The 19,918-nt window shown below is 46.7% G+C and overlaps 1 protein-coding gene across 1 annotated transcript in view; it reads left to right on the top strand.

Annotated features, from left to right (window-relative positions):
• MAP4K5 (mitogen-activated protein kinase kinase kinase kinase 5) overlaps window positions 1-19,918 on the top strand; it is a 686,515-nt gene that overhangs the window by 576,893 nt on the left and 89,704 nt on the right. The gene's annotated exons all lie outside the window — the stretch shown is intronic.

Raw genomic sequence — 19,918 nt, 5'->3', positions numbered from 1 at the left:
GCCCACACAAAAGGGAATAGTCCCAGGCTCCTTAATTCTCTCCTCTTACTTAAGTTGGCATGGCAGAACATCATAAAAACCTAAAAAACATAAAATCTAGATAGTATGTGGTTTGCATCGGCAAAACATCAGTAGATCTTGGAGTTATTTTCATGTGGTTTACTTCTTTCCTCTGAAGAAAGCACGAAAAGGGCTGAACATTTTTGATAATCGGATCAAAAATATGTCTTCTCTCTGTTCGTTAGCGCTAATCCAGATTGTGGTAAAACGTCTTCCAGCACCATTTGTTTGATTTAACCAAAAGAGATAATTTTGGCTTTATGTTACTAAATTTAAATGAAAAGCACAGTCACAATGTATTGAATTGCCTTTTGACTGCAACATTTTTTGGAGCTGAATTATGTTTTGGGTGTTATCACTTCAGATAGTTCAGTGTTTATGATGAAAAGGAAAAGCTATGGTTTACAGATTAATAGATTCCACTGCTCCAATACTTATAGTCACAAAATCCACAAATACATATCTGCCCATTCTGCTGCGTGTAATTGCATGAAAGGGAGTAAAGGTGGCGATGCTACTGCACATCAATATGTTAATAGCATGTTACAGTGGGGACCATTCAATCAGACTGGTTATTGTTTCTTGCCCTCCTCGTCATGAACGTCAAGCTAGCTTGATGTACTAGTGAAAAATAAAACTTTACAAGTTGAGGGCGCTTTTCTTTGGTATCACTTCTCTTCTGAAATTATTGCCTAGTAACTAATAGAGGTTGACCCGTAAAAGTTGAAGGAATCAATCAAAATGGACAGCTGGGCATTTGCTTCATGGTGGGGATTCTAAAAAGCCAGCAGTGTGATTACAACCTACATTGCTGCGTACCCAAGATCCTAGGTCATTCGAGTGATCCTGGGCAAGTCAAAGACCGATATGTTCCAAACAGATCATATATTACAGGGAACCCCAGCAATAATAATGTGTTGCTATTTCTGAGTCCAGCATTATTGGTCTGGTGCCTAAATGCCCACACACAGCACTCTAATTGATAATGACTGAGGTTGTATTGGCCAATCTGTCAGGTTCATTATTTCATGTGTAAAACATTTTAAACAATTTGAATATGTTCACTCAAATTTGGAAACTGTCACATTGTGGTTACATTATATAAGAATGGGCATTGCTGTGCTTTTGCCTTTTCTTACTAACTAATTTTGAGGTTTTGATCAAAGGTTGATAGTAGTGTTCAGTGTCGTCAAACAAGTAGGACAAGCTGACAATGCTTCTGAAGGCGCGGTGCAATAATAATTTCTAATGGTTACTATTCCTTTGGTAGATTTTTAATATTTGCTGTATACAAGCTGGTAACCCAGAACTTTAGCATGTATTGATAGCACATGAACGTGCAACGTATGGGTGGACTGAAGAGACAAATGGCGAGGGACTCCTCAATGGCGGAGGATAACCTGACTCCATTGCAGGAAGTAAAGCCCGGCAGGGGAGCCCATGGCGAGAGACTGTGTTACATGCCCAACGCAGGGTCAGAAAAATATGGGATAGGCTGGATTGCTTGGTTCGGTGTGAATACCGTCATCTGCTACACTGGGAGTGGGACAAATCAGGTTGTCAGTTGGCATGGCTTCTCAAGCGTGAATCCCCCTTCCCCCAATTATTCTTACGCTCCAGCAGGCGGATGGTAGCCCTGTATCTACACAGCACAGTATTAACACCCTCATGCAGGCTCACCTGTCGTCTGTGTATAGTGAAGAGGTACATCTAGCCCCGGATGTATTGGATGGTTTCTTGGATGACCGGACACTCCCCAGCCTAACTGAAGGCCAACACGAAGGCCTCGATGGAGATATCCAACTGGAAGACCTGAAAGAAGCAGTGACCAACATGGCTCACTGCAAATCCTCCGACCCTGACAGTCTGCCGGTAGGTTATTTTCAGTCTTAGGCAGATCTCCTACTCCCTCACCTACTGGACTCCCTGCAAAAAGCCAGATGCAAGGGATCCCTACCACCGATGATGAGGGAGGCTCAAATTGTGATGCTTCTTAAACCAGATAAGGACCCATGTAGGCCAGGCTCTTATGAGTCCTTATTAATGCTAATGCTCGGTGTCAACACCAAAATACTTGCCAAAGTGTTAGCACTCCGGCTGAGCAGAGTGTTGACTCATCTGGTCCACACAGACCAGTGTGGGTTCATGCCAGCGCGTGGTACATACACAAACCTACGTCTGTCTCATGTCCTATACGCTAAGGAGGCTATGTACCTCAGCGCTGTCATCCAAGCCCTAGACAGAGTAAAGGCTTTCAATACTCTTAAGATGTTGACTACCTGTGGGTGGTGCTGGCACAAATGGGGCTCGGCCAGGAATGAATTTCCTGAGTTAGTCTCTTTTACAGTAAGCCAACTGCTAGGGTTTGAAATGGCAGTGTGATTTCTGAAATTTTTCCTATTCAGCGTGGCACGAGACCGGGTTGCCCGCTGCCCCCACTTCTATTTGCCCTGGCGATAAAACCCCCGGCCATCTGATTGTGACAGGACATGGCTCAGTGGGGTGTCTTCATGAGTGGCCCGGTTCACGTCGTATTCATGTACACAGATGTTGCCCTCTCCGACATAACCCACCCAGAGAGTGTGTTATCGGTGCTTCTGGACAATTTAACAGGATTTGGTTTCCTCTCAGGGCTGAAGATTAACAATTCAGAACGGTTAGATTTCCTCTCGCAACATTTGTTGGCAAGGAGGTAGCAGATCTCTCCACAACGGTGTTTGGATGGGAATGTGATTGTTTCTGGTGCCTAGGAATCCAAGTGCCACTTCCACCAACGCTCAATATGCCTTGAATATTGGAGTAACCCTTGCAGGTTTACAGTCCTCTATCCGCTTCTGGAATCGCCTCCCCCTCTCTATAACGGGTCATGTGGCATCGGCCTGGATGGTCCTTCCGCCACGTTGCCTATACGTTCTTCAAAACTCGTTCTGCACTATCCCCAGATCCACCTTTGAGTCTCTTACTAGTCTCCTTGTCTCTCTGGTTTGGGCCAGGAAGCGCAATTAAATTGGAGATCCTTAAGTTGGATATGGAGCTTGGGGGACTGGGCCTCACGGACCTGTCTCTTTATTATCTCACGACCCTCCTATATGTGGTTCAATGGTGTGCAGAGGGCCACCATATATAGAGAAAGATCTGCCTGTGGATTGGAGATGTGAAAATAATCTCCTGGAATGTCTCATGATGGGATCATGGCCCCCCTTCTGGATTACCCATTTGTAGTACACTGGGTCGCATGGGCTTGGGAGCGGGGCTCACACTAGTGCTGCAGAAGGCTCCATACGCACGAAAGCTAACATTACAATGGCTTTAGAGCTTCTGCCATATTAGGTCCATGATGGCCCTAATAGAGTGGTGTCAGAGTCAGTGCCTCGTGGCAGGAGTTCTATACCTCAATAGAACTTTTAGTTCCTTCGCCAACGTACAGGAATGCTTTCGAGTCCTGGCTGGACACTTTCAGCAAGCAAAAATGTTTCACACTGCACGCAAACCTCTGACATCCTTTCCCGAAGAGGCAGTAGAGTCTAAAACTTTGTTGATGATTCTTAACCCAGGGTCTTTTATGGGATTATATGGGGCATTCAAGGCCGAATGTTGTGTCGAGGTTTCCCACATTCAGGATCGGTGGTCCGTTTATCTGCCGGCTACTCTCACAGGGGGGTATGGAAGCAACGTTTGCGCGGGTTCGGAAGGTGGCCAGTGATGCATGTTTCAAGCTTATACAATTTCATTACTTGCACTGTACATTCTTGACCTCCGACAGACTAGCAGGGTTCAGTGCGATAAGTTCGCTGGGATTCCCCGTTGCGGAGTCGAGCCAGCGACATTCACACATATGATATGGGACTGCCCTCGTCTCCAATCTTACTGGTTGGGAGTGTTAGAGACGCTTCAGGAAGCTAGAGGATACCAGATTGAGGCAACGATCAAGTATTGTCTCCTTGGGTTTTACCGGCCCCTAAGACCGGGACCAAGATGCATTATAAGTTTGCAAGTCTGTTATTAATGCTGGCTAGGTGCTGCAGCACCATATTGCGATACTTTAGAACTAACCTGCGCCCGGTCGACTCTCAAAAATGGAAAGCCGACATTCTGGGATGGGGAGTAGTGGAAGAGATATGCCTACAAATAGTTCACATGGACAAGAATGCTGCCCAAGACCTGGAGACATGGGGGATACTACTGGAAAAAATGCAGGCTATTGTGCAGACAGGAGGGGACCCAGACACACTCACAAAGACAGGTACCTCTATTTCGCGGGTTGAGAGAACTGACGGACACTCTGATCACACAGACTCCATCAGCCTGAACGGGCGGGTGGGTTCGGTGAACAGAGATGTCAGACTAACCTCGACAGAGGTGCATGGGTTAGTTGATACTCTGCTAACCATAATGATAGCTTTTCTCATGTAGGTCATTATTCGACCCCACCGTGTGAGCGGATCTTTAACACTTGGCCCGATACACCTGTTACCTTACACTTTGTATTTCCATCCAGGGGGAGGACGGGGATGGACGTAGTGGTTGTAATATGTCAAGCCATGTAATCTGTGAGTATATATATATATAAAATGTACCAACGGAGCATAAGCTCACTAAAGCTGAGCAAATGGAGAACCTGTTGGAGGTTTCATTGCAGTGGGACTATTCCTAGGGGTTTAACACCTGTCCTGAATATAGGCAGATGCTAGTGATAGACTTTCACTCATGTTGTGCAGGGTTCCTTGGACACAGCCATAATGTGACTTTGAGCAAGCTTTGTTACCTCATTCACTTGAAGGTAAGTAGGGAGAGACCAAGCCTTTTACGGCTTCATACAATAAGAGATCCAAAGCCAAAAGTGAATCTAGGACCCCTTCAGGTGCAGACCTACTCTCTTGCAAAAGCCATCTCCCCCTGATGATTTGGAATTCCCAGAAATACCAGAACCATGAATGAAAAAGGTATTCCTCAATGTCACATTGAGACAAGGGATCCCTACCTGCAAATGGAGATTCAAATTGAGCTTTTAGATTCATACTCTTCCAAAAACTGCTGTAGATTTTTCCATACTTTAGAGTCTCACTAAAGCAAGTGTGGCTTTCTTTTTTTTTTTTTTTTTTTGTCCTCATATATGCCACCAGTAGATGTTAGCTCTAAGCAGGCGTCCTTCAGGCCCCTGACACAAACCTTCCTTGACCGCCCTTGTATTTGTGGATAGCCATTGAAGTTCGCCCAGAGGTAAGGTTAGTTCCAGTCCAACTCCCTTCACCGATGTTACTTGCTACCAAAGGAGGACAGGACCACTTAACCTCTGGCATAATCATTGGACTTATTTTGTTATTTTTCACACCAGACTTTTAGTGCAGACCACACCTCAGCAGACTTAACCCCTCCACAAAGTAAGTCAAAACTACTCACCGCCATGATGTTCCTAAGGCAGTCAGCGAATTTTGGAGGGAGTTCTGATTTCCATTCTTTACAGATCTCTCTTCTCGCGATGACAATTACATAGAAGATGAACTGTGATATGCAGCTGTTTATGCTGTAGTCCGATAAAAAACCAAATAGAACCAGTTTGGGAGACAATGTTATGGGGATTAACAATACCTCTTCTAAGAAACCACAGACCTGCCTCCAAAAAACATCAAGTTCAGGGCATTCAGCAAACATGTGGATATCATCTGCTGCTGATGACTTACACCTTGGACAGAAGTACTGCACTGTTGATATTTTGGAAAGTTTAGCAGGTGTCCAATATACCCTGTACATTGTGAATAAATGATTTCTTCTCAGGTTTGAAGGTTTGATGACTTTCTGTGATATTATAAAAGAATCAGACCAGGTTTTTATTATGTCGTCTGAGGTCTGTATTGCAGGAGTATCCCATAGTTTAGTTATTTCAGCCTCTAGATTTTCCTTATCCTTACTTCCGGTTATCATTTTGTACCATTCCGCCGTCTCGCCCTTCCACCCCATCTGCCTAGTTATTAATTCGAGTGGGAGGCTCTCCTCTTCCGTATTCCAATTTTGGCTTCCCCACCATGCTGACAGTTGGTAAAATTTAAACCTTGTTATAGTGCCCTCTGTTAGTCGTGATAGTGCTTCCCAGCTTAATAGGCTTGAGACGTCACAAAGGTCCCCCCACTTTATAAGTCCAGCTTTCTTCAGAGGAAGAGCTAGTTGATCCAATAGGCATTCTGGAGTACCAGGAGAGTCCCAAATTGGGGCCTGAGCGTGATAGTAGGGGATACCTGTGATTTTCCGTATCCATCTCCAATTATCTAAGGCAGTTCGTAGAAGCTTGAATCGTATTTTTTTTTTTAATTTTGGTCACCAAACTTAAACAAGAAAAAATCTGCACCATATGGGAGGTCTGCTAACATGGCTTGAAACAATTTACCGTGTGAAGTAGCATCCAACTTATTGGCTAAAAGTCTAAAGTTCTTAAATTGGAAGGCATAGCAATAAGAAAGTCAATCCGGAAGTGCCAATCCACCCAGTTTCAGTCCTCTTCTGAGTTTCTTCCAAGCTATTCTAGGGGATTTTGTTGCCCAAATAAAAGTACCAATTTTTCCTTGTAGATTAGCAATATCTTTTTTATTAAAAATTAAAGGGATGGAATTAAATAAAAAAGTGACTTTTGGGAGAATTATCATTTTTACTAAATTCACTCTGCCGTAAATGTTTAAAGGGAGAGTGTTCCATCTGGTTAGGAGTTTTCTAATCTCTTTTACCACTGTTCCCCAGCTAGTCTTAGGAGTATCGTCCAGGTTTTGTGTGAGATATACCCCCAAGTATCTGATTTTAGATTTTGCTTCAACAACTGGGGCAGGGTTGTTCCAGCTCATTATTTCAGTTTTGTCCCTATTAATGCTGTAACCTGATATTGATCCAAAATCTTCAGCCAATCTAAATAATCTTGGTATCGCTTCTTCTGGGTTGGAGGTATAAAGAAGTAGGTCGTCCGCATACAGAGCTGTCTTCAGTTCGAGATTTCCTATTTTAAATGGTTTTATTTCCAGATCTTGCCGTAAATAACATATGAAGGGTTCAATATATATATCAAAAAGAAGAGGGGATAAAGGGCAGCCCTGTCTTGTCCCTCTGGAAATATTCAACCAATCAGTGAGACTATTGTTGACCAGGATCTTGGCTCTTGGGCTTCTGTATAGCGTTTCAATTCCCTTGATATATATTTCTGGGAAGCCAAAGTTGGTCATCGATTTCCAGAGAAAACACCAGTTCACCTGGTCAAAAGAATTGGCCGCGTCTATAGCTACAATGGTAAGAGGTGCTTTCGTTTCGATAGCGATATCAATTGCTCCAATCACCTGAAAGGTCAATTCGTTCAGTTGGCGACCAGGTATAAATCCCCGTTGGTCTGGATGAATTATTGACTTGATTATTTTTGCCAACCTCGACGCCAGAATACCAGAATATGCTTTCAGATCGGAGTTTAAAAGTGAAATAGGCCTATAAGACTCTATCTTTTCCGGGTCTTTATTTGGTTTAGCTATTAATGAGATTGTAGCATCTGACCAGGAGGAAGGTATTTGCTCTCCATGAATAAAGATTTTATTGAAAAGTTTCTGTAATGGGGCCAAAATTTCTTCTAAATTATCTTTGTAGACCTCTGTCGGGAGTCCATCAGGGCCCGAAGCCTTGTTTCTTGCCATCTTTTTCAATTGTGATCTTATCTCGCCCTCCGTTATCTCGGTAGCTAGAAAGGCTTTATCCTGATCATTTATCTGAGGCAGTTCAATTTGGGCCCACCAGTCGTCCTGTTCACTTTGTGGCCCCTTGTTCTTCTCCAAATATAATTCATCGTAGAACATTCTGGCTTCTTTTTTTATCTCACTATCTGCTGTTAAAGATAAACCAGTTCCACGCTGTGTTAAAGATTTATTATTATTTCTGCTTTTCTCCGTCCTGGCTTTCCAGGCCAACAGGGACCCACATTTCTCTCCATATTCAAAATTGCGGAGTTTACTAACTTCCTATTTATCTAGAATTAATTTTTCAGCTCTTGTTTTGAAATTTGTCTGTAGATCTAGAATTTCCTTCTCTAAACTTAAGATATTAGGTTTATTTTCCTGAACAGCAAGTTGGACCTGATATTCTTTTAGTTTTATTAATTTAAGCTCTTGGATATCTCTATCTTTTTTAAGTTTTCGGTTTAACATCATATGAGAGCTATATATGCCTCTTAAATAGGACTTAAATGTGTCCCATATTATATGATCTGAGGTACTGTTCTCGTTAAACCTGAAAAATTCACCTATACTTTCCTTTATTTTATGTCCAACCTCAGTATCTAATAGGATCGTTCTGTCAAGTGTCCAGCGAATTTCTAATATCTTATCCTTTAAAGTTATTTGTAGCTCTACCACAGAATGGTCTGATAAGCCCACTGGAGTATATGAGACTGAATCAATGTTATTTAAGAAAGATTGGTCAATCAAAAAGAAATCAAATCTCAAGAATTGGTGGTACTTTTTACTAAAAAAGGAATATTCTCTACGGTCGCCGTATTTAACTCTCCAAATGTCTCTCAGTGTGTAATCTTTCATAATATTTTTTAAGACGAGAAGAGATTTTTTAGGAGGATTATATTTTGCTTTTGAGGTATGGTCTAATTGGGGATCTAATAGAAGGTTAAAATCGCCTCCTAATATAACTGGGATTGTATGCTGTATCATATATTTTTCTAAATTATGCAAGAAACAGACTTTGTCTTCATTGGGGCCATAGTATACACCACACAACAACTTTGTACCCCCTATCCAAACAACAGCAGCCAACCATCTGCCCGATTGGTCTGTACTCCAGTCGCCCACCCTAATCCCCTCATTGGCTCTCACTATTATTGCGACTCCTCTAGTCACACCTGTTTTTCTGATAGATACATCTGCCGTGTGGATTCCTCACCTTGTGAATACCCCTTGCGTCAGCAACATTCGGAAGTTCTTTTTGTAGCCTCGCGCCGACGTGGACTAGGACGTCATAGAGACACGACCTCGCTCGCGACTCCGCTGACGTCACCGACGCCTACAATAGGCCAACGCCGGCGTGATGACATCAGTTCCCTTTTTTCCGCGTCGTCGACGCTAACGGTTTCGGGATACTCTGTAGCTATTTAGTATATTGTTACTTTATTTCTTCGATTCTCCATTCTCTAACCTTTTGCTTCCGTTGTCATGTCGACAAAGAAGACAGGGTTTAAACCTTGTAGACAATGTGGGAAGATGATGTCTGTTACGGACCCCCACCAAGACTGCATCTGGTGCTTGAGTTCGGATCACGACGTTGATGGATGTTCTTCATGTCAGAAGATGAATCCGAAGGCTCTTCGTGAAAGGGAGTCTAAGCTTCTTGTGGCCAAGCTTAAGGCGAGTAAAGTTAAAAGATCCTCGAAGCACTCGAAGAGGTCGAAGTCGAGATCCAGGTCGAGGTCTCGAGAGGCGTCGGCCTCGAAGTCTTCGTCTGATCACGCTTCCGGTTCTCGTAAGAAGCATAAGAAAAGGAGGCATGAATCCCGCCATCATTCAGGTGATAAGTCTGGTTCTAGATCGAAGTCTCCCAAGAGGATGAAATCGAAGGTAATTCCTCCGCAAGTGTCGGATCAAGAAGGTGAGGCTTCGCCTTCAGAGTCGATGGTCCATTCTCCGACTCCGGTTCCGGATCCGACACCGGCTCCATCTCCGACTCCGTCTCCGGCTCCAGGTGACATCGATGGAGTTCCTGTTGAGGAAGAGGTTTTGAATCCTGTTGAGGAAGCAGATTCAAACTTACCTCGAGATCGACCTGAGCATCCACCATTTCCGACTCCAGGTCAGGACCCCTCTGCGTTTTTAAACGCGATGTATGGTGTCTTCTCGAGATCGTGGTACCCCTCTGGTGCACCTTCGGGTCCCATGGGTCCAATGGCATTCAATTTGGGTGTTCCTCACTCATATGCTCCGGCACCCTTTATGCCATATATGCCAGCCCCGACTCCGCTGTGGCAGTACCAAGCTCCACCGAGGTCGACGCCGGTATCGACGCCGGCTCGGCCGAAGTCGACGACTCCGGTTCCGGCGTCACCGACTCCTGTTAATTCTATGGAGCAGCCTTCCAAGCCCTCGAATTCGATTCCGAAGTCGGCTCCGACGTCGTCGAATTCGGCGTTGGATTAGACTGCGCTTCGTGTCAAAATGAGATCTCGGAGAGAAGCTCAACGTCTTCTTGATGAACAGAGGGTTGATGAATCTTCTTCTGAAGTGGAGGAGGGCGAGCTGGAGGGGAGTTGTTTTGAAGACCTGGCAGAGGCGAGTGGTCTCGAATTTTCTCCGGAGTGGTCTTTGCCTTCAGGGCCTGATGCACCCTCCAAGGATGTGCAACCATATCATGTTGTCATGAAGAAGGCAGCAGGACTTTTGGGTTTGACCTTGCCCACTGTCGAATTTAAGTCGAATTTACTGACTGAGGTTCTTCATTCTCCAAGCTCAGCAGTGGAGCCTATACTTCCATTTAATGATGCTTTAAAAGATCCCATTATGGAGGTATGGAAAAGACCTTTTTCTGCTCCTGCAGTTTCAAAAAGTGTGGCTAGGAGGTATAGAGTGGCTCCTGAGGATCCTGCTTTTTTGTCTTCACATCCTTCTCCTGAGAGTTTGGTTATTCAGGCTGCTTGTTCTAAAAAATCAGTGGGTGCTTTTCCACAGGTGCCTGGCGACAAAGAGGCCAAGAAACAGGACCAAATTGCAAAAAATACTTTCTCTTCGGCTAGTATGGCGTTGAAGTCTTCTAATGCCACTTGCCTTATGGGCAGATATATTCATGCTCTTATGGACTCTATGCGTTCATTAATCCCTAAGGTCCCTGAGGATAGCAGAAAAGACTTTGAGGAAGCCTTGTCTGATTCTCAAGCGGCAGCCCGTCAGGTCATCCAAAGTGGGCTTGATACTACGGATTCTGTCGCAAGGATCATGGGCACGGCGGTTGCCACAAGGCGCTCAGCCTGGTTGAAGTCATCTGATTTTTCGGCTGATGTGCAGTCGGCTTTATTGGATTTGCCTTTCGATGGTGAGGGGCTCTTTGGAAAAAAAGCAGACACGGCCTTGGAAAGATTCAAGGACAGCAGGGCAACTGCTAGATCTCTTAACCTTCAGGTCAGAGGTTCTACGACCAGGAAATTCAGAGGATTTGGTCGCTCTTCCTTTCGTTCATATGGACAAGGTCGGCAGCAGCAACAGCAGCAGCAGCAGCAGAATACCTTGTATAAGCCATACAGGGGAAAGCAGAGAGCACGTCCTCGAGGACGTCAAGCCTCTTCCTCCTCCACTTCCTCCAACCCCCCAGCCACAGAGAAGCAGCCCTAGATCCGCCATTCAGGATCATGTAGGCCCAGTGGGGGGTCGGCTTACCCACTTTCTACGGGATTGGGAATCGGCTACATCAGATCTTTGGGTTCTCAATCTCGTAGAAACTGGGTATGCCCTTCCCTTTCGGGAATTCCCTCCCAATTACCCTCCTTGCCAGGGGTATTGCTCAGAGGAACATCTGTTACTCCTCCAGGAGGAAGTCCAAACTCTATTGAGAAAAGGTGCGATAGAGGTGGTCCCAGAGCAGGAAAGGGGTCAGGGATGCTACTCCCGGTATTTCCTGATTCCCAAGAAAGATGGTCGTCTTCGTCCAATCCTGGATCTCAGGATCTTGAATTTTTATCTGAAGCAGGAGAAATTCAAGATGCTCACCCTTGCTCAGGTTCTTCAGGCTCTGCTGGAAGAAGACTGGATGGTGTCACTCGACTTGCAGGATGCGTATTTTCATATTCCAATCCTGAAGTCGCACAGGAGGTATCTCCGTTTTACGGTGGTGTCGCAGCACTACCAGTTTGCGGTCCTTCCGTTTGGACTTACTACTGCGCCTCGGGTCTTCACCAAGGTGATGGCAGTGGTGGCGGCGCATCTCAGAAGGTCAGGGATTCCTGTATTCCCGTATCTGGATGACTGGCTGATCAAAGCAGAGTCGTCACAGACTGTGCTCCATCATCTGCAGGAGACAACCCAGTTGTTGTACAGGTTGGGTTTTTCGATAAATGTACCCAAATCTCACCTGGTGCCCTCCCAGCGCAACCTGTTCATAGGTGCTGTACTGGGCACAACTGTATGTCGTGCATTCCGTCCTCCTCAAAGGATTTGCGACATACAGGAAATGATTCCTTTGTTTTACAATGGAGCCGTCGTTCCAGTCCTGAAGGTCCTTCGCCTGCTCGGTCTGATGGCTTCTTGCATTCTGTTGGTCAACCATGCACGCTGGCACATGAGGGCACTCCAGTGGTGCCTCCGCAGGCAGTGGTATCAGCACAACGGAGATCTCAGGGAGTCAGTGAGGATCTCCAGAGAAGCTGCGGCGGATCTGTCTTGGTGGGGCGTGGAAGGCAATCTGTCTCAAGGAAAGCCTTTCCAGCTGCCTCCATCGGTGGCCACAGTGATAACGGATGCATCCACTCTAGGGTGGGGTGCTCATCTGGGGGATCTGGAGGTCAAGGGTCTTTGGTCTCCAGAGGAAAGGTTGCTTCATATCAACCTTCTAGAATTGCGGGCGATTCGTTTAGCGCTCAAGGCCTTGCTCCCTTCCCTTCGCGGTCGTTCGGTCCAAGTCCTGACGGACAACACGACCGCGATGTGGTACATCAACAAACAGGGAGGAGTGGGGTCGCAGTGTCTCTGCAGAGAGGCTCTGCGCCTCTGGTCCTGGGTTCAGGACCATCAGATTTGTCTTTCTGCGCTGTCGGCTTTTCTCTGCTTGCCTGACCAGCCATCTCTTTTTAAGTCTCCTGTGGTCTTAAGATTTTTGAAGGGCCTCACAAATAGGTTCCCTCCTTCTCCTTTTATTGTGCCTCAGTGGGACTTAAATCTTGTTTTGACTTTTTTGATGGGTGCTCCTTTTGAGCCTCTTCACAAATGTCCCATGAGACTTTTAACCTTTAAAACAGTCTTCCTTGTTGCAATAACCTCGGCAAGGAGGGTAAGTGAGCTTCAAGCTCTTAGTTTCAAGCCCCCTTTCTTGACCATTCATGCTGATCGAATGGTCCTTAGGACCAGGGCTGCTTTTCTGCCTAAGGTGGTAACTCCTTTTCATCTGGGGCAGTCCATTACCCTACCTACCTTCTATCCTCCCCCTCACCCTTCTAAGGAGGAAGAGAGACTGCACCGTCTGGACCCTAAGAGGGCGGTGTCCTTTTACTTGGACAGATCCAAGGACTTTCGTTTGGAAGACCAACTCTTCATTGGCTTTGCTGGCTGCAAGAAAGGAAGAGCGGTCCATAAAAGAACCTTGTCAAGATGGATCGTCCTCTGCATTAAGATCTGCTACTCTTTGGCCGGTAAGGAACCACCAGAGGGTATAAGGGCTAAGTCTTCGACCTCTGCATTGGCTAGAGGTGTGCCTGTAGAGGATATTTGTAGAGCGGCAACTTGGTCTTCCCTCCACACTTTCGCGAAGCATTACTGCTTGGATACCGAAGTGAGGAGGGACGGTCATTTTGCACGCTCTGTCCTTCAGGATTTCCTGGTATAGAGGAGTGGACACCCTCCTCCGGGAGTGGGGACTGCTGTGGGACTCTATTCACAAGGTGAGGAATCCACACGGCAGATGTATCTATCAGAAGAACAAGTTACTTACCTTCGGTAATGCTTTTTCTGGTAGATACAATATCTGCCTGTGGATTCCTCACATGCCCGCCCGCCTCCCCGTTGTCCACTCTTCTATACCAGTGTTACTGTAATGTAATGTATATATATTTTGCTGTCATGGAAATGTTTCTATAGCTTTCCTGCTTTTGCTTTACACTGTGTGTTTTGCCTTTACTATTGTGTACTGTGTATACTGTATGCATTTCTACTGTCATTGGTCCGTCCGTGTGCCTCGATGGCACGGAAAAAAGGGCGGAACTGATGTCATCACGCCGGCGTGGGCCTATTGTAGGCGTCGGTGACGTCAGCGGAGTCGCGAGCGAGGTCGTGTCTCTATGACGTCCTAGTCCACGTCGGCGCGAGGCTACGAAAAGAACATCCGAATGTTGCTGACGCAAGGGGTATTCACAAGGTGAGGAATCCACAGGCAGATATTGTATCTACCAGAAAAAGCGTTACCGAAGGTAAGTAACTTGTTCGTTTGGAACACAAGATGTCTTGGACCCAATTGTATCTATCAAACAAATTCCTGCATTCATTTGCTTCCAGGTGAGTTTCCTGTAGTAGAAATATGCACGCCCCAGAGTTCTTTAGAAACTCACACACAGTTTGTTGTTTCTTGGGGTTCCCCAAGCCATTTAAGTTCCAGGAGAGGATTTTACTACTAGCGCGAGCCATTATCTGGTTTTGCTACCCCCTCCTTCAAGAATTAATAGTGACCTGTACCTGATTTTAAACATATATAGTTTTACGGCATATGAGGACATTTTTAACTGTTTTTCCCTATCCCTTTCCCACTGTGAACCCTCCCCACCCTCCCCCCGAGGAACCCCTCCCTCCTTATGGGCGTTGATATGCCTTTAGGAGGCCTACACCCTGTCGCACCCACACCTGTTAAGCGAACCGTGGTTTTCCAGCATTTATATATATATATATATATATATATATATATATATATATATATATTCTGTATTTTATTTTATTTTTAATTATTTATTTATTTATTTATTTTTCCCTCTTACCTTGTCTTTCCCCTTACTGACAGGTGTATATATATATATATATATGTGATCAAGGGCATCCGCCCGAAACGCGTCAGTTTTCGCTTTTGTTAAGCGCTGCTTAATAAATAATCCTTTGCCTGATTTTGGAATCGTGGAGTCTTCTGTTCTTCCTGGGGACCCGGGACGGCAGCTTGGCTTCTTCTTGCTTCTAAGATATATATATGTGTGCGCACATTTTTTATTTTTTTTATTTTATTTTTTCCCCATCATTCCCCTTAGTCATAGGTGATATATATATATATATATATGTGCACTTTTTTTTTTTTTTTTTTCGCTCTCCTGCCCGAACCACTTCCCTTCTTTATTTAACTTTTCCCTACTTCTTCTCTCTTTCTTCCCTCCTTTCCCTATTGTCAAGCAAATATGAAAGAAAGAAGATGGAAGTTAGGTGACTATTATTTCGTTTTCATTTTAACTAGCAGTTCATCAACTTCCTCTGGAAAGTGGCAGGAGAACATTTTATTGTTCCACATGATTTTTAAGAGGGCCGGGAATTTCATTTGTACCTGGGCCCCCATTGAACGCAATTCTGGCATTTTGGAGCCCAACTCCCACTGTCTTTGAGCAGTTTTACCTCCTATGTTTGATCGTACTTGATAAGGGTTAGCACGATAGTGCAGAGAGGTACGTGCCAAACACCGATTTAAGATCAGTTCTTTCACGCTGTATGTTTGAAAATATACGAGAATCTTCCTGGGTGTCTTAGGATCTGAATGTAACCTAAATGGGTCCCTGTGCACCCGCTGGATCTCCGCCTCTAAATTGATATCTGTTCTGTCTTCCAGAATATCTTCTCTGAGTAATCTACATACGAATCCCTTTATGTCTTCTACCTCTTCTCCTTCGGGAATTTTAAGAATCCTGAGATTATTGCGCCTAGCTTGTGTCTCCAATCTCTCCATATCCATTGTTAACGTGCGGTTCTGTGCCTTTAATGACTCTATATCTCTCGAGTTACCTTTAGTGATCTCTGTCGTTACCGAGACTTTACTTTCCAAGACACCCGTTCTGATATTAACTCCCTCTAATTTAGTCTCAAGAAGATCAAATCTGTCGTGCAGACCTCTCTGATTTCTCTCGGAAATCTCAAATTTCCCCATCAAGTCATCTCTTAATGCATGAAGTAGAGAACTGAGCCTGTCTCCTTCGTCTTTTCCCCCAGGTAGTTCGGTTGATCCATCACTCCAGGGAGTGGGAGCTTGTATATTGGAAGTAGCAAGAGGTAAGAGATGTGCAATAGCAGTGCTAGTTGAAGGGATCGGGTGGCAATAAGTTTCAACAGGTTTAGAGATTGTAGATTGTTCTAACAATGGAGGACTTAATTGCGGTGAAATGATAGGGGTATCCAGATCGTCCCCCTCCCCTCTGTTATGCCCAGCGGGATTCTCAGCCATTGGTTCAACTTCTACTTCTTGATCTCCCGAATTTGAATCTAATACAGCGTACTTATTCGTCAAAAGTAGGGGCAAGGAGGGGTGTTGCGGAGAAACCATAGTTTTATCCAGGTTATCAGGGCCTCTGTCTCTCCCCGCTGTAAGTGCCTCGATCTCATTAGGATCTAGTTGTGCCACTACTTTTTCCTTAAAGTTAACTGCCGTCTCCATGATTTTGAAGAAGCTCTTTAAGGAGGGGGTTCCTCTGGGTGCTTGCGGTTGTTTAACCGCTTTATTTGACTTTGTTCTCCCTCTTCCACCTCCTCCAGTTCCAGTCTTCCCTTTCTGTTTAAGGAGGAGATAGGAGTGGGGCCGATTTTGTCCGCTATGTCAGGAAGATTCCAGACCCCTTGTTTCCTGAGGTCTGACTTAGACCTTAACTGATATCGGTTTTTTGGCTCACCTACTTTTTCTTTCACCCCAGTAAACTGCTTATTAATCTGCTTTTTTGGGCAGACTCCCTTCCAATATGACTGCAGAACCGCTGCTACCTTCAGAGACACTTTCGCTCTCTATATCGTTGCAGGGGGGAGTAGAAAGTCTCAGTTTATCTGCCTCCATGCAATCAAAAATCACCTTACCGTCCGATATGCCAACTTCGCGCAGTGCAAAAACTCTTACTCCCACTCTCCTGTAGAGTAGAAGTGCCGCCCTTGAGCGTGACCACAGCCTGGAGCACCTAACCCTGGGACCTGCCGGTCTTACTCTCTCCTTCTCGGCGCTGTCAACGCCGCTGGCCCGCTTCCGTGTCTCGCCGCTCAAAATCGTGTCTCTCCCGCTACCGCTGCTAGACACTCTGCACAGCTGACCATGATCGTTGCGATACCTCCGCTCGAACATTTCCTGTTGATTCTTGGCGTTGGGTCCTAGCGCCGGGAGTGTAGACCTCGAGAGACAAACAAGTTTTCTCAGCGGCGCACCTATGTTTCAGTGGGAAAAGGGCAATATCTCTCTCACCATGTATTCCGGTACGTCAGCCTTGTTAATCTAGCGCTAGAGAACCACATTTCGACCCGTTTCGGTGTCCAGGGTGTAGAGCCTCGCAGCAGCCGCTAGCCTGCCGCCGCCATGTTCCTGCAAGTGTGGCTTTCTGATACAGACTCTAATCACAGATTCTTACCTTTTGAATATTCCTCCAGGCATCAGACTGGATCTGGAAAATCTCAGCATTATTCCTGTGCTGGCAGATGGCACCTGTGGCTCTGCGTCATTATCGTTCCATTCCAGAAGTGATGTGCACTGCCCTGTATAGGTCGCCCCATTGTACGCTGAAATCAGATCCTTCTGTAGTAGGGGATCTCTGTTATAGTCATAATGTAGTGAATAGTCCCTCCCATGTGCGCGGAACCCGGAGCAATCAAAAATAATCTCTTAAGGTGTCGAAAAATGCAGAACTGCACAGACACTTAAGAGAGAATTAAAGACAGATAATGCAGCCTATATCCACAGGCTACACTGTCCAGTACTTCAACTAGAAATTCCACCAAAAATCCACAAACAGCAAAGCCTGTCCAGATTTCCCTTGCTTTAACAGCAAAAACCCCTCTGGAATGATAGAGAGGAAGACATGGACAGACAAGCCCCATAGGCTGCCATTATGTGGCTCAGAAACAGGATACTGTGCCTTTAAGAGAACTTTCCAGAACTTCACAGTATCCCAGAATGCACTGCAGGTCCCTTTTACTTTCAGTTCTTTTTTCAGGCTCCTGCAAGCAGGACCCTGGAGCATTGAGCTCTCCCTTTTCAAGGGTTTCTTAGTGATTTTTTCACTTTTTCAAGTTATTTGAGTACTTTTCTGAAGTACTTTGGTGGTTTTTCTTCCTGTTTGTCTATTGGTGCACTCTTTGATTGTCAATATGCCTGCATTATTCGACAAATGCCCTGAGAGCTCCAGGAAGAAGGCCAAGTCGGACCCACACGAGGTGTGTATCATCTGCCTTCCTTTATCTCATGTCCCAGAGGAGTGTGACATCTGCCAGGGTTTCTCTGGCAGGACCCTGAGGGATAGGATGAAGATCAGGCTTCAGGGCCTCGAAGACAGAAGACTGAAGGCACAAGGTGGGTCTGGAGGGACTTCCTCTGCCCATGCTGAGGCCTCTGGGCGGCTCCCCAGGGGCAGGAAGACCAGCAAGCGTCCCCATTCTCTGTCTGTGTCGATTGCACCGACTACGGCGTCGAGAGGGATGACTGCAGTCTGTTCCCCGTCTCCCCAGGGCTCTGGGTCGAAGCGGCGTCGACGTTCGGCGTCGAGGGAACTGAACAGACCGCCGTCGAGGTCTCCGGTGACGATTTCGTCGTCGGCGAGGACTCGACGTCGAGAAGTGGACCGGCGTCGGCGCTCGCCGTCACGGCGACACCGCCGTTCGCCGTCGTCGAAGAGGAGAAGGTCGTCGTCGAGGGGATCCTTGACGTCGAGGAGAAGATCGCCGTCGAGGCACGGGAGATCGCCGTCGAGGCATAGGAGGTCGCGGTCGAGGCGCCGTCGAAGAAAGGGCGCTCACCGTCGAGGAGAAGACGCTCGACGTCGAGGGGCCGACACTCGCCGTCGGGTCGCCGTTCTTCGACACCGAGAAGGCACAGAAGGAGTTCTGGCGCCAGGAGTCAGTCTGGCAGGCGTCAAGTGGCTTTGGGAGACTCTCCAAAGTCTCAGCCTAGTAAGGAGGGCGGGTCACCGGGCTCGGTTTACTCTGTTGTGTATACCCCTGCTAGGCCGAAGACACTTACTCCTCCTCCTCCTCCGTTACCGAGAGGACTTCCTCCGCGGGCTCCCACCTCGCCTCCACTTCCGCCTCCTCCTCAACCTCAACCTCAGCCTCAACCTCAACCGCCGGCTGACAAGCCTCCTCTGATTCCTCCGAGGACAGGTTCATTACCACGTTTTCCGACTCCTCCTAAGGGGACCCCTCGGCCGAGGGCCCCAGCCAAGCCAAAGTCACCCACCCCGGTCCAACCGGCAGGGCGACCGAAGCCAAGGAGGTCGCGATCCCGCTCCGGACGGAGGGGGAGATCGCGCAGTCATCACAGATCCTCCACGAGGTCAAGACGGCGCCACGGTCCTGCCCGAACTCTTACAGGACCAGGTCCTACTCCCCGACTTTGTCGGACTCCCCGGGGACGAGAGTGTCTCCTGTGGACAACATCAGCACGTTCCAGGATGTTCTCCTGAGGGGTGCAGCAAAATTGGGAATCACGGTGACTGCTCCAACACCTACGACGTCCGTGATCTTTGAGACGCTGCATAAGAAGCATTTGTCTCGTCCTTTACTACCGCTCGTACCAGGATTGGTAGAGCCTGCGGAGGAGCTGTTCCTTACGCCTGCAGTGACGAAAGCCGCTCCATCCCGGCTTCTTAAGAAGTACAGGGCCCCGGATTCCGACCCGGCTTTTCTGCGGATAGACCCGATTCCGGACTCCGTTATAGTGACGGCAGCCAGGAAACAACACTCTACCTCTCCGTCTTCTACCGTGCCTCCGGATTAGGAGAGCCGATGGATCGACTCAGCTGGCAGGAAGGCCTGTGGGATGGCATCTACGGCCATGAAGGCCTCTAGCGATGCGGAATTGCTGGGGCGGTATGATCGTGTCCTGTGGGAATCCCTCCAGTAGTTCACGGTACTCCTGCCACGAGATAAGAGGGAGGATTTCCTGGAGATCCAGAAGGAAGGGATGCTAGTTTCGAACCAGGTCATCAGCGCGGCCG

Source organism: Lissotriton helveticus, chromosome 9, assembly GCF_964261635.1.
Source record: "Lissotriton helveticus chromosome 9, aLisHel1.1, whole genome shotgun sequence".
Classification (NCBI taxonomy): Eukaryota; Metazoa; Chordata; class Amphibia; order Caudata; family Salamandridae; genus Lissotriton; species Lissotriton helveticus.
The sequence above is the reverse complement of the archived record's forward strand: the minus strand, read 5'-3'. Positions and strand labels throughout refer to the sequence as shown.